At 42.1% G+C, this 14,672-nt stretch overlaps 1 long non-coding RNA gene across 1 annotated transcript in view; it reads right to left on the minus strand.

Moving 5' to 3' along the window:
- The window catches only part of LOC117358050, a 290,604-nt gene that overhangs the window by 93,646 nt on the left and 182,286 nt on the right, over window positions 1-14,672 (minus strand). Inside the window, exon 3 of the long non-coding RNA XR_004538937.1 lies at window positions 12,726-12,969. This is a non-coding gene — a long non-coding RNA (uncharacterized LOC117358050). The remainder of the gene's footprint in view (window positions 1-12,725; window positions 12,970-14,672) is intronic.

The following is a 14,672-nucleotide window of genomic DNA, read 5'->3' on the forward strand; positions in this document are numbered from 1 at the left end:
TTCAATAATGGTGGAAGAAAGCCAGGAGTGTTTAAGAGGAAAGCAGAATAAAGAATGCAAATTATTTCTGTCAACTTCTAAGCAACTTGTAGATGCAAGGAAAAAACAGAATTTGAAGTGTTTGTATACAAATTCTAGTAGCCCAAAAAATAAGATGGGAGAGAGAATATATAGCACTAAATTAATAGGTAGATATAATAGGCATCTCAGAGATCTGGTGGAAGAAGACAACCAATGGGACACATTTTATCACAATGATAGAATGGATCACATTAGGGGGAGGGGGTTGAGCTATATGGAATTAAGTCAAACAAATGAACATTCTGCAGGAAACAGATAGTAGTGTTTTTTTTACTTATTTTAAATCTACCGCTTTTACCCTTCCTGGTGTTTTTTCCCCTTATTTGTCTCATTTACTATCAACAATTTGTATTTCTTTCTCCATTTCTTCCTTCTGTTTAATGAGTTTTGTCAGGTTAGTCATATTTATTTGTTTTGTCTTATATTTTTATTTATAAGTCATATTTTTACACAAGTCTTATATTTTTATTTATATCTTAATTATTATGTACAATTGAGATGTTTTATTTTGACTCATTAGGACCCCTGATGAAGGCATGTTCACCGAAATATGCAGCTCAACGTGCAATGGCAGTTAAGAAAGCAAATAGAATGTTAGGAATTGTTAGGAAAGGAATAGAAAACAAATATGAAACTGTTATAATCCCCTATGGTGAAATTCTGGTTGCTGTATCTCAAAAAAGATATAGAGGAATTAGAAAAGGCACAGAGAAAGGCGATGGAGATGATAAAAGAGATGGGACGATTTCCTAATGAGGAAAGGCTAAAGTGGCTAGTGCTCTTCAGCTTGGAAAAGACACGGCTCAGGGGTGATCTGCTAGAGGTCTATAAAATACTGAGTGGAAAGGAAAAGGTAGATGTGAATCACTTGTTTACTCTTTCCAAAAATACTAGGAGTACGGGGCATGCGATAAAGCTACTAAGTAGTAGATTTAAAACAAACTGGAGAAAATATTTCTTCACACGACGTGTAATTAACTCTGGAATTCATTGCTGGAGAATGTGGTGAAATCACTTAGCTTAGCGGAGTTTAAGGAAGGTTTGGATAATTTCCTAAAAGAGAAGTCCATAGGCCATTATTGAGATGGCTTGGGGAAATCCACTAGGATAAGCAGCATGAAATCTGTTTTACTACTTGGGATCTAGCTAGGTACTTGGGACCTGGGTTGGCCACTGTTGGAAACAGGGTACTGGGCTTGATGGACCTTCGATCTGTCCCAGTATGGCAATTCTTATGTTCTTAATCTCTATGCCTCTACTAGAATGAAGCGTGTGATCTTTTGATTTGGAAAGTGCTTCCTGCTTCCATAATCCACTGCCATGTTAACAGCAATAGGAGGATACACCTTTTAGAGGGAGTTTGAGAGACTATAAAACCCTCATCCAGGAAGAGTGGCCAGGTTTTTGGCTTTCTGCTTCCCATGGTTACACTATTAAATGCAAGGGGGTTGTTTGTGACTGATAATACAGCCAGTGTCTAGGGCACAGATCTTCAACCGCCGCCGATCCGTGGACCGGTGTCGGTCCGCAAAAAAATGTTGCCGTTCCACGAAGGATTCGGGTCCCCGCCGCAGCAAAAAGTGCCGGCGTCAGCTGATGTGCAACTTCCTGTTGCCGTCGCTATGCTGGCACTCCTGCCTTCCACCTCCTACTCCTGCACTTCGGCACACACAGCTGCCCCTAAGCAGTATTTTAGCCGCGGTTTCATGAGGCAGCCTCGGGGCTTTTGGTAGGCCAGCCCACATCGCATCATCGAAGCGGGCCAGCCTACCAAAGGCCCCGAGGCTGCCTCTTGAAACCACGGCTAAAATACTGCTTTGGGGCAGCTGTGTGCCGAAATTAAAAGCACACAGAGCTGCCGCTAGCCTACATAGAGGAAACATTTGCTGGAGAGGGAAGAAGGGAAGGGAGAAGGGGTACTCCTGGACAAGGGAGGGGAAGGGGCTACTGCTGACAGGGGAGAAGGGAAAGGGAAGGGACGAGAATTACTGTTGGATAAGGGGAGGAGGAAAGGGAGAAGGGGTACTCCTTGACAAGGGAGGGGAAGGGGCTACTGCTGACAGGGGAGAAGGGAAAGGGAAGGGACAACAATTACTGTTGGATAAGGAGAAGAAGAAAGGGAGAAGGTACTGCTGGACAGGGGAGGAGAAACATTGGAAGGAAACAGCTGGCAGGGAGATTAGAGGAAGGGAAGGAGTCAGGATGGAATGGAGAGATCAGATGAGGGAAAGGGGAGAGACAGAGGAATGACAAAGTAGAAAGAGATTGATGCTGGGAAGAGGGGTCAGATGAAAAATAAGGAAAGAGGGACAAAGATGCTAGATCTGTGTAGGGGACAGGGGCATAGAAAGAACGCAGATACCATATGGAAGGGGGAAGGGTAGAGGGCAGACAGTGGATGGAAGAGGCAGATACTGGATTGAAGTGACAGAGGGCAGACGCTGGATGGAAGAGAGTGAAAAGAAGATGAAAGCAGAAAACAGAGACGACAAAAGGTAGAAAAAAATAATTTTATTTCTATCTTGTGATTAGAATATATCAGATTTAAAATATGTATCCTGCTAGAGCTGATGTTAGACATAACTGGGGAGTGCAAAGCCCAGGCAGTGTGTCTTTAGCTTCCAGCTGGCTTAGGGCTGTCTCTGATCAGGAAGCAGTTGCCCTAGTTCCACTCCCCTAACACCATTCCTGCCATGTGTGACTGTGGTATTCTGTTAGCATGATATTTGTGTAGCATTCTGTAATAATTTGGCTTATTCAGTTTTCTTGATAGTAGAGGGGATATATGTGAAGGGGAGGGGAGACGGGGGTTTTGTTGATCCTTGCCCTGTATTATTTATATTTATAAAATGACAATTGTCCAGAATATTGTTTCTTTTTATACTTTAATAAAATATGTTCAATATAAAATCATAACTATTTGAGGCTTGTGCGGATAGGATCAGATGGTTAACGGGACCGAGCTCGCGGGGATGGGGCGGCAATGGGTTTTTAAAAAAATTTCAGTCTTATTAGTTTGCCGGTCCACGAAGTAATTATTTTATTTCCGCCGGTCCATAGGTGTAAAAAGGTTGAAGAACACTGTTCTAGGGGAAGGAAGGGCATGGGAATCATTGGTAGAACCTATAAAGTGGCTGAGCTGAGTTCATGGAGAGTTTGTAGCAGGGACCAGATCTCCACACAACTTTCAAAGCTGGTATTAAAGAGAAGAGCAGCGGGAGAACCATCTATCCCAGTGCCACGGCACAGCGGCGAACCCCAAAGAGTTTCCGGGTGTGCCCCGAGAGATACCAGAATTTGACTATATTAAAAAATTCCCTTCATAAGTATACTCAGGAAATAAATGACATGTACATCACGTACGCAAAAGTCTGTCAACATTATGACAGTGTGCGTACAGATACAACCGCCCAGACAAGTGTCATCCTTTGATGTGATTGGTCCTTAAAAACTAATGGCAAGTAATTTTAGCTTTACTTTTGGTTTTTATGCAGTGGTTAATTTTCACTCAAAAACAAGCACATCCATCGCATTGATGAACAATTCTATTCTATCTACTTTAGTTTCACCTGTGCTACAGTTAGCCATACATAGGTTAAAGAACTTTAAATAAATAACTCTCAAATTTAATTCTTTGTTGGTTTTGCAATTTTATTATTTCAATTCGAATGTGCCACGAAAAACATTTGCTCCATTTAGTGTGCCGGAGCTAAAAAAATGTTTGAGAGACACTGATCTATTCAGAAGAAACATCAGATGAGAGAACCCAACAGAGAAGGGAAAGAGCCTGTATGAAAACTATCTGCAGACGAGCTCAGCCTCCTGAAAGAAAATGCCATCTACCTCCCAGCTGCCCTTTCTGGAACTGGAATCCAGAGGGGGGTGTAAGAATCTGAAGAACTTTCTACTACAAATCCCTAACATACCCGAGGGTCAACTAACATCTGCTACAGTAACTGTATGTGTTAAATACTACAGTATTATATAATATCCATATTTGGGAGAATTCGTAATACTCAATATTTTGTGTGGTTGTAAATAGTTTATACATGAAAATGTGAACGCTTGTGTAAAAGCAAAACCTTGTTAGTCAGAAGCGTAAACTGCTCTGAGATTTTCTCACAAAATGCAGTTTGTAACCCATCTTTAAACTACTTTGCTTTTCTTTTTCTCTGCTCTTTGCTATGCAGGTACATTTAGAATTAAATTATGGCAAAATCCCAAAGCAAACTACAGTGTACAGTAAAACTGAGATCACTGTTGTCTTATTTTACTTTTGCAATAAAGCTTCCCAAATAAGGAATAATAATGTAAATTACCTGTGATATGATTCAAATAGGACTCGTTTATCACAGCTTCAGGACTGTGTATGTCTGTTTCGCGTCTATATTTAATGGAGGCTGTTCTGGTTTGGACCAATCAACAGTGTTCCCGTACCATCAGATTCTACTTCGATGCTACCGCCTTCACACTTTTAGTTCAGCCATTACTTTTGAGTATTTTAGATTATTGTAATATTGTCTATCTGAGAAGTACTAAGAAAAATTTGGCCAGGTTGATTTTGGTTCAAAATACAGCAATAAGAATGATTTTTGGCCTGAGGAAGTACGACCATGTGACTCCTTATTACTGTAGGTTGCATTGGCTCCCAGTGAAGGCCCAGGTGATTTTTAAGTTAGGATGTTTATATTATAAAGTCGCTTTGGTGTGGCCCCACTTTATCTTGCTGATAGATTTGTTATCATGACACATGAGAAGAGTAGAAAATCTCATGCCTTATTTACGTTTCCTTCAGTTAAGGGCTGAAAAAGTAAGAAACATCATGGGCATTGTCTTTCTTATCAAGCAGCCTATTCCGACTAAGATTTCCGCCCATTATTGATCAGCTCTACATCTTCTACACACTAAAGGAAACTTTTGAAGACTTTTCTTTTCTCCATATTTTTGCCTAACTAAATCTCTGTGTATTATATTATCTTTGTATTTTCTCATAGCATAATCTTTTGTTAACCGCATTCAACTTAGGGTTATACAGCTAGAAATTTGTTATTATGTTATGTTATGTTTTTTATTTTTTATTCATTTTTAAAACTTTCAATAAGTGCAACATAAGATACAATCACTTTACACTTTACCATCACTTAATATTCCATCAAAGTCTAATTCACATCAAATATCCCTCTCCCCCCCTTATACCCAACAATTGTTCTTAAGCATAAGAAAACATAAAGTATCTCCACCCCCCCCCCCTCCCTGGACGTATATGAACAAAGGGAAAAAATAATATTCATTCTGTACAATATTTTGTTAATGGCTCCCAAACATCCCAGCTAGGTGGTTTGATATTTGACTTATAATCACATTGACAATGATTAATCATTTGAAATGTTGGCGGCAGGACTAACAGATGCTATGATGGTCCTACTGAACAACCTTATTTGTTGACTTTATTTGTACACTTTTTTGGTTGTGGGTCTGAGCACTGTTACATATCATTTAGTTAGAATTTATTTTACTTTTGCCAAACTGCCAGGATCTGTTTCAAGCTCTTTATCTGGTCAACACAAGTCTATTTTACAGGCAATGTTAACTTAGGGCTCCTTTTACAAAGGTGCGTTAGGGCCTTAACGCGTGAAATAGCGCACGCTAGCCGCTACTGCCTCCTCTTGAGCAGGTGGTAGTTTTCGGGTGGCGTGTGCTAAAAGGAACCTCTAGGCTTTTGTAATGAATACATTCCCATCGCATAGCCACATACCATGCAGCACCTCGTGGTTTTGTTTAAGCCAGACCTTTTTTCCCATAAACACGAAGGTGCTAATTTTATAATGGGATGCCTGTGTCAAAGTTGGGAAAATTCATGTATTTAAAGTCTATTTGCACACAAATATTTGTGCAGCAAATTATCCTAGGAACGATTAAGAAGGGGAATCACGAACAGATCGGAGAAGGTTATCATGCCGCTGTACCGGGCCATGGTACGCCCTCACCTGGAATACTGCGTCCAGCACTGGTCGCCATACATGAAGAAGGACATGGTACTACTCAAAAGGAACCAGAGAAGAGCGACTAAAATGGTTAAGGGGCTGGAGGAGTTTCCGTACAGCGAGAGATTGGAGAAACTGGGCCTCTTCTCCCTTGAAAAGAAGAGAATGAGAGGGGACATGATCGAAACATTCAAGATAATGAAGGGAATAGACTTAGTTGATATAGACAGGTTGTTCACTCTCTCCAAGGTAGAGAACACGAGAGGGCACTCTCTAAAGTTAAAAGGGGATGGATTCCGTACGAACGTAAGGAAGTTCTTCTTCACCCAGAGGCTAGAACTCGTATGGAGGAAAAGAGGAGGCTTTGTGGGGGCAGGCCATGGAACTGGGTGAGGATGAAGGCAGAACTGGGTAGGGCTGGAGGCATAATGGGGCAGGATCATGTTTCTGGGGTTTCCTGGAGAAACATTTGGTAACCGCAGCTTTTAGCCCCTATTAGGTATGCGTCCTTTTTGTTCTTGTCCTGTCTGATTATGTAGAGTTTTAATCGATTTCATTCGTTCACTTTACAATGCTGCTTTCTACACTTCAGTTTTCCTGTAATCCATAATATATGAAGGGACATTTTTGATGATGTCTAAATCTGAGTTTTGATGTTTTGTGAAACATGCATAAAAATCCAGTACCAAGCAGTTTCTCTAATCTTGCCGTATAGTGAAAGATTAGAGAAACTGGGCCTCTTCTCCCTCAAACAGAGAGACATGATTGAAACATTCAAGGTACTGAAGGGAATAGACTTAGTAGATAAGGACATGTTGTTCATCCTCTCCAAGGTAGAGAGAATGAGAGGGCACTCTCTAAAGTTGAAAGGGGATAGATTCCGTACAAACGTAAGGAAGTTCTTCTTCACCCAGAGAGTGGTAAAAAACTGGAATGCTCTTCCGGAGGCTGTTATAGAGGAAAACACCCTCCAGGGATTCAAGACAAAGTTAGACAAGTTCCTGCTGAACCAGAACATATTCGGGAAGGGCTAGTCTCAGTTAAGGTGCTGGTCTTTGACCAAGGGCCGCCGCGTGAGCGGACTGCTGGGCACGATGGACCACTGGTCTGACCCAACAGCGGCAATTCTTATGTTCTTATGTCCATTTTTAAAAGTGCAAAACATCTATCTTATTTTTAATGGATGTGCTCAAGGGCCCAGATTCTCTCTAGGGCGCTGATCGCTTGTCAATCACGCAATGGTGCCCTATAGAGAACTGCACCTCTGCGAAAGATAGGCGCTGGAAATGTAGGCCAGGGTTTTCTGGACCTATATTTCCGGCACCTCTTTGTTGTAAATTGCACCTATGTAGGTGCTTTAGGCCGCCTAATGCCACTTCCGGCGTTAGCCGTGCCCATAGCGGTGTTAGGGGCCTAAAGCCCCCGAGTAGATGCGATTCCAGTGCGTATTATTTAGGCACTAGGCACTAGTAGGAGCTTTAATAGTGTGTTGTTTTTGGGGTTTTTTTGCTGCTTTAAATGGCATTTGTTATTAGCGGTGGAAAGCATCACAGATAAGTGAAATTTTTGGACTTGTTTACTGCTGGTTTGTAATGAACATTGAAGCTGACTATTGAACCTAAAAAAATTTCTTCTGGGGTATTGCCTCCCTTTTATTTTGGACTTTCTCACAGCCAAAGTTCTTTATTTACCTACTCAAGAGAGAACTGGTGGGTTACACTATCTTGTGGAGTTTTTTTGACCTATGATGACAGTGGGTTTACTTTGATACAGCTTTTTGCTGTTTGTAAGTCCCCTTTGTGATTTTGTGGTCTTTTTTCTCCCCTCCCCTTTTGAAAGTTTTGATAACTCACCAGCCTCTTCCTAGAGTAGAAGAGAGTTGTATTTTTGTGCGATTGTGGGTATTTTCCAACTCTACCTGTGGTCTTAGTTAATTACTTTGGTGCCATTTCTAGAATTTTCCCCAATGCGTCTATCTTTTTGAACCATTAAAAAAAATAAATAAATAAAACCCACATCCAAAACAAAAATGCACAGAGCAAGCCTTTGAGATGTAGGAGGGGCCAGCATTCTTAGTAGATTGGCCACACAGACATCCCAGAACAGCAGGGGGCACTGCAGCGAACCTCACATAAAAAGTCCCAGGTACACATCTCACCATAGCCCCCTTATATAGTATGGCGAGCCCTCCAAAAACCACTGTACCCAACTGTCATCATAGGTCAAAAAACCACACCAATAGCCCTTTTGTGGGTACAGTGGGATTAGGATGGGGTTTGGAAGGCTCACAAAATCTACCATAAGTGTAGTGGTTAGAGTGGAATATGAGCCCGAGTCCCCTATTCTTCCAGCTGCACGCTCGAGGAAAATATTCATCTACGCTGGTGTAGGTCGTCATATCCAATAATTATTTGACAAGACCAATTGGGACCCCTGAGGAAGACAGTAAATGGGTCCTCTTCATTGACTAAAGCTGCAAATGACCTTCACTGTTTCAGAGGCTGTGGATTACCTTTTCGTTATAATAAAGCCTGAATCAGTAACATCAGACTCCACAGTTTCTTTTGTTTTGGGGTTTTCACCGCACTGCCTACCAGGCCACTCCAGGGACCTTCTTGCTACCCTAATTGGACAGGCCACAACATTTGCAGCTTTCATAGAGGCAGGCATGTACTGTTTCATTCATATCTTTGGGGAGTGGGGGGGGGGGGGTCAGTGGGAATGGGAGGGGGGAGTATGTGTAGCGGTCATGCTTACATCTTTCCAGTAATCATCTGGTCAGTCTGAGCACCTTTTTGGAACGTCTTCATTGTTAAAACAGGTCTAGCCCAGACATTCAAATTATGGCCTTGACAAATTTTTAAATGTTCGATTAAGGCAGAAACATGTCCCAAGTCCAAGTCATAAGCCGGCCTCTAACGCGCCCCCTTCAGATTTAAACAAACTGCAGGCAAGCAGCATAGAAATCTGTCTAGAAACAGGTTTTAAAAATAAGTGAATTGAAAGGGTTAAGAACATAAGAATTTGCCTCCGCCGGGTCAGACCAGAGGTCCATCCCGCCCAGTGGTCCGCTCCCGCGGCGGCCCTCCAGGTCTATTACCTGTGCTGTGGTCCCAGACTATTCCTATAACCTACCTCAAGGGTTTGTCTAGAAAAATGTCTCTCTGCTCCCTTATACCACTTTTTGGATGGTTTTCTTTTCTGAAAATGAGCCCCATAGACCATTAGAGCATGGAAGACAATAAATTGGTGCTTACAACCTTACCTGCTGCCTGTTCAATTTGAATTTTGTATTGCACATATTAATAGGTGGCTTTTTACTGATTTAAGTATGTTTTGGTTTTTTACTTGGCACACTTTTATTCACTCTGTTTACATGTACAGTGGTACTTTGGATTACGAGCATAATCCGTTCCAGGAGCATGCTCGTAATCCGAAATGCTTGTTTATCAAAGCGAGTTTCCCCATAGAAAATAATGGAAACTCGCTTTGATACGTTCCCACCTCCCCCACCCCATCCCCGATAACCGGCATCGCTCCCCCCCCACTCGCAAAGGCCCCCTCGCTCCAACCGGCACCCCCGCGCGAACTGGCCCCCCACCCGAACAACTTAAACTTACCCCTCCCCCCCCCGTCTAGCACCGGCACTGGCACGCAGGCACAGATCGTGCCGGTGCCTAGAAGATCTTCCGGCTTCTGCCTGCCTTGAGCATGCATCTGCGCATGCTCAAGGACTTCTAATTCTCCCTCTCGCGAGAATCTGCTCAAGGCAGGCAGAAGCCGGAAGATCTTCTAGGCACTGGCACGATCTGTGCCTGCGTGACGGTGCCAGATGGGGGAGAGGGTAAGTTTAAGTTGTTCGGGCGGGGGGGGCCGGTTTGCGCGGGGGGGGGGGGGTGCCGGTTGAAGCGAAGGGGCCTTTGCGAACGGGGGGGAACGATGCCGGTTATCGGGGGGGGGTGCTCACAAATTGAGTCAACACTCGGTTTGCGAGTCAAAAGTTTGCTGAGTGTTTTGCTCGTCTTGCAAAACACTCGCAAACCGAGGTTTGACTGTATATGAAAATTTAAGACGTGTCCTTTTCTTGAGTTTGCATGCATACAATTATTTGTATTTTGTTTTGTTTCTGGAATGTACATTTTTTATAATTTATATCAGTTTTTAATGATTGTCTTCAGTTATGTTTAATTCCATTTCATATTATTTGATTTAACAGCTTCTACCCCTGATGCAGCCTTAGGGCAAAATGTGAACGCATCAGGCCTTCGCTCAAAAAACTGTGTCTATTTACGCTCGTCGGTTTGCTGTTTTTGTTTGTTGTACTAGTTGTTTGTAGATCAACACCTCTCTGTGTGTTTAGAAATACGTATGGGCTAAAAAACTTCCATAGAGTGACAACTCGCTGTTGAGGTTTAAAATAATTGAGGACTGAGATATTTTGCAACTGAAACAACTGGTGAGATGGTGAGCACAACACTGTCACTCTGTGAAGATTCAAGCAAGGTCATGTTAGCCCTGAAGAAACGGCTTAGTGATGTGAAACGTTGGCATTTTAACAGACTGCTTTAAACCCTCACAGTGGTTTCAGTTGCAAAATATCTCAGTCCTCAATTATTTTAAACCTCAACAGCGAGTTGTCACTCTGTGGAAGTTTTTTAGCCAACGATGTGGTTTGAGCTTGAGCTCTACCAATAAAACCCGAGGCTTTTTCTTCCATTTGAGCAGACTCTCAGCTACCTTTAAGTGGAGTTTTTTTGCACTATTTTATTTATATTTCCCCACTTCACCTTTTGCAATATTGTAGAAATACGTATGTACATTATAACTCTGCCTTAGCTATACCCAGTGGTGTAGTGAGGGGAGGCGCGAGGGAAGCGGTCTGCCCCGGGCACCATGTTGGTGGGGTTTGCTGGCACCCCCCTTCTTCCCCGCCCCTCCGCCTCTTCCCACTCCTCCCTTCGCCATGTGTATGCCCCCCCCTTTCACTTCCCCTGTACCTCGACTAGTTCACCGCTGCGAGCAACAACTTCAATGTGTGCATAGAAAGTGATGTCAGTGCAAGAGCCGCCAAGGTCACGAAGAGCACGTTGGAATTGTTGCTCACGGTGGTGAACAACTCGAAGTATGAGGAAGGGAAGGGGGATGCACATACGGCAAGGGGGATCGGGAAAGGAACTGGGGGGGCGGAGATGAGGGAGGGATAGGGGCGCCTCCGGCCCGGGCACCTGTCACCCTCCCTATGGCACTGGCTATACCCAAACAGTGCTCTCCCAGAAATGCCTACACTTAGGGCTCCTTTTACGAAGCCGTGTTAGCGGCTTCAGTGCGCGTGACTTTTCATCAAGCGCTAGCCTAAAAACTACCACCTGCTCAAGAGAAGGCAGTAGCAGCTAGCGCGGCCAGCGGTTTAGCGCACGGTATTACGCACGTTAAACTGCTACCATGCCTTCGTAAAAGGAGCCCTTAGTTAACGCATAGATAATAATAATTTTATTTTTTATATACCGCCCAACCAATAGCTCTAGGCGGTTCACATCAGGAGAACTGTTACATTTCAATAAAAATATAAAATCAAAGAATATAACTACACTTCTCCCTCGTCATTCGCGGGGGATACGGGCAGAGCCGGACTGCGAATGCCGAAAAACCGCGATTATCCGGCTCTGACCCACCCCCACCTCCCTGCCACCTTCCCGGCCTTACCTGGTGGTCTAGAGGGCTTTCGGGGCAGGAGCGATCTTCCTACGCTCCTGCCCCGTGCAGATCGCCATGAGGAAATGGCTGTAGGGAGTTCCCGACGTAGTCTCAAGAGACTACGGGAACTCCCAGCAGCCATTTCCTGATGGCGATCTGCACGGGGCAGGAGCGTAGGAAGATTGCTCCTGCCCCGAAAGCCCTCTAGACCACCAGGTAAGGCCGGGAAGGCGGCAGGGAGGAAAAAAAGATGGATTTTTTTTACATTAAGACTGTTTTTTTAAAATTTTCCCCCTTCCCAGAAAAAATTGCGATTATATGAAACCACGAGTGCAGGAACCGTGAATGGGGAGGGGGAAGTGTATAAAATTAACGTACGTGACTACTTTTAACACATGTATACTCTACCTCCATGCGGTTTTATAATAGCTCTTTTCCACAGATAAAACATTCTTTAAACACATAAAATACCCCTCACAGAGGGAGAATCTTTTACTGCTTCTGGCCTTGATGAGGGAGGAATAGATTTTTTTAACCAATAGCTCTGGTCTATTATAGGGGGTGTTCCATCTTGGCCCTCACCCAGTCAGGATTTCAAAATGAATATTTGCATATAATGGAGGCAGTGCATACAAATAAATCTACTGTGTCTGAATTCAAGAGGGCCTGGGATAGGCACGAGAGAAAGAGATAATGGTTACTGTGGATGGGCAGACTGGATGGGCCATTTGGCCTTTATCTGCTGTCGTGTTTCTATGCATATTCACTGGGGAAATCTTGAAAACCCAACTGAACTGTGGCCCTCAAAGTTGGATACCTCTGGTCTGTTCATTTATTTCTGTCATACTCCGCTTGAGCATCATAACTTTTCCTGGTGATGCTTCGCAAATTTTAAGTAGATCTGTTTAGCTGCTATACAAATGAGCCCTGTAATCCAGTATGAAATATTCAGGAAGCATTACTCACCATACTGTACTTTTCTGCATTCAATATTTTATACAGTGTGGTAAAGATCCAGTTTGTTTGATCTTCTTCATCGATGAGGACAAATTCCCAGATGGAGTTAGAAACACACTTCACATGAACAGAACTCGACAGGTTGGAGAATGGGGATATTTTCCAATTTAGTCTCATCTATGAGTAACAGGAAACGGACACCATGGTGCATGACACAGAGTTACAGACCACTTGATCCTTGTTCAGTTTGCAGCTGTTAAATCAATAAGAATGAATCAGTGTTTTACTGTAAATTGACTATAGGGCTTTACTTCTGCATTGAAACTGTAAAATGTTTGTCGGCCATAACAGCTACAATAAAAAGAGTGTTTAAGCAATCGAGGAAGCTATTTTAGAAGCTTTGTACGGCATTTGAATATGTAAATAGTGGTATTTTGAAGGGGGCATGCTGTGGGTGTGGTTTGGGTGAGCCTGAAAAGTATGCATGTGTTTCTGGGTTTGCAAGAGCAATACTAGCATACTTTAAAAACAAATGTACAAGCTGGCATTTATACCTGTTTCAACTAACTGCTTCTTTGAATCTGCCATTTGCACAAGTGGCTGGGGGAAGGGGACAATGCGTTTCTCTTTCTAGTGCTTAAGACCACCTAAAAAATCCAAACCTTAAAAAAAAAAAATTGGCTTTTTCTGTTACATAGAGCATTATGGACCCCTGTTCGGTTACAAAAATTGGATAGCTCTAAGTCTAATAAATGTTGGCACTGTCATCTCGAAGCGGGGACTTTAGATCATTTATTATTCTATTATCCATTTATTATGAATTTTTGGAAATCAATTTGGGACCAAATTAATTGTTTATTAGACAACCCAGTGGCATTATCATATGATACTGTGCTGTTTGGTATGGCAATGAGAGCAAAAAGTCAGATTTCTACAAATAATAACAAATTATTACTTATAATGACTGCTGTTGCCATTCAACAAATTACGTATAATTGGAAAAATTGGAGTAGATTAAATTATAATTTTTGGTGGAATTCCTTATGTCATATTTATAAAATGGAGAGATTTATTGCAATACAGCGGGGTTGTTTCAGGAAATTTCAAGATGTGTGGGAGCCATTAACAAAGTATTGTACTGATTAGATGACATTTTTTCCCTTAAATTTACAAGTTCAATTGTGAGAGGGGGAGGGGGTAATTTTATTGTTACTTATTGTATAAGGTATTGATTATATGATAGGAAAGGGTGGGAAGGATGGGAGATAAGAGCATATCATTTATACCATTGATGATTATTAAGTGATATATTTATTGTTAATTTGTTTGGACATATTGTCACACTTATTGTAAGTTTGAAAATGAATAAAGAATTAAAAAAAAAAAAATTTGGCTCCTTAGTTGGGTTCTCTTATGTTCTCTTATATTAGACTTATTACCCACCAACTATCTTAAGTAAGGTTCAAGGCGGGAAACAAATAGTCAAGACTGATGCATAACATCAGTAAATTATAAAAAACAAAAAACAAAACCCAACATGATTTAATGACAAAACAAATAAGTCTTCAACAATTTCCTAAAACTATAATAACTATTTGAAGTAAAAATTTCTAAAGCACAGTTATTCCATAATTGTATTGCAAGATACATATAAGAAAGAGAAAAAAATTGCTTTAAAACTTCCATTTCTAATCAATGAAAAATTTGAGAAATAAGCATGTACTTCGCCTCCATTCTGAAACAGATTCTAACCGTTTTATCAATAAACATAGGGCTCCTTTTACAAAGGTGCATTAGGGCCTTAATGCACGGAACAGCGCGCACTAAAATGCCACACGCACTAAACGCTATCGCCTCCTCTTGAGCAGGCGGTAGTTTTTTGGGTAGCATGCGCTAATCTGGTACGTGCACTAAAAAACGCTAGCGCACCTTTGCAAAAGAAGCCCATAAACTTTC

The sequence above is a fragment of the Geotrypetes seraphini genome, chromosome 3 (assembly GCF_902459505.1).
Source record: "Geotrypetes seraphini chromosome 3, aGeoSer1.1, whole genome shotgun sequence".
Classification (NCBI taxonomy): Eukaryota; Metazoa; Chordata; class Amphibia; order Gymnophiona; family Dermophiidae; genus Geotrypetes; species Geotrypetes seraphini.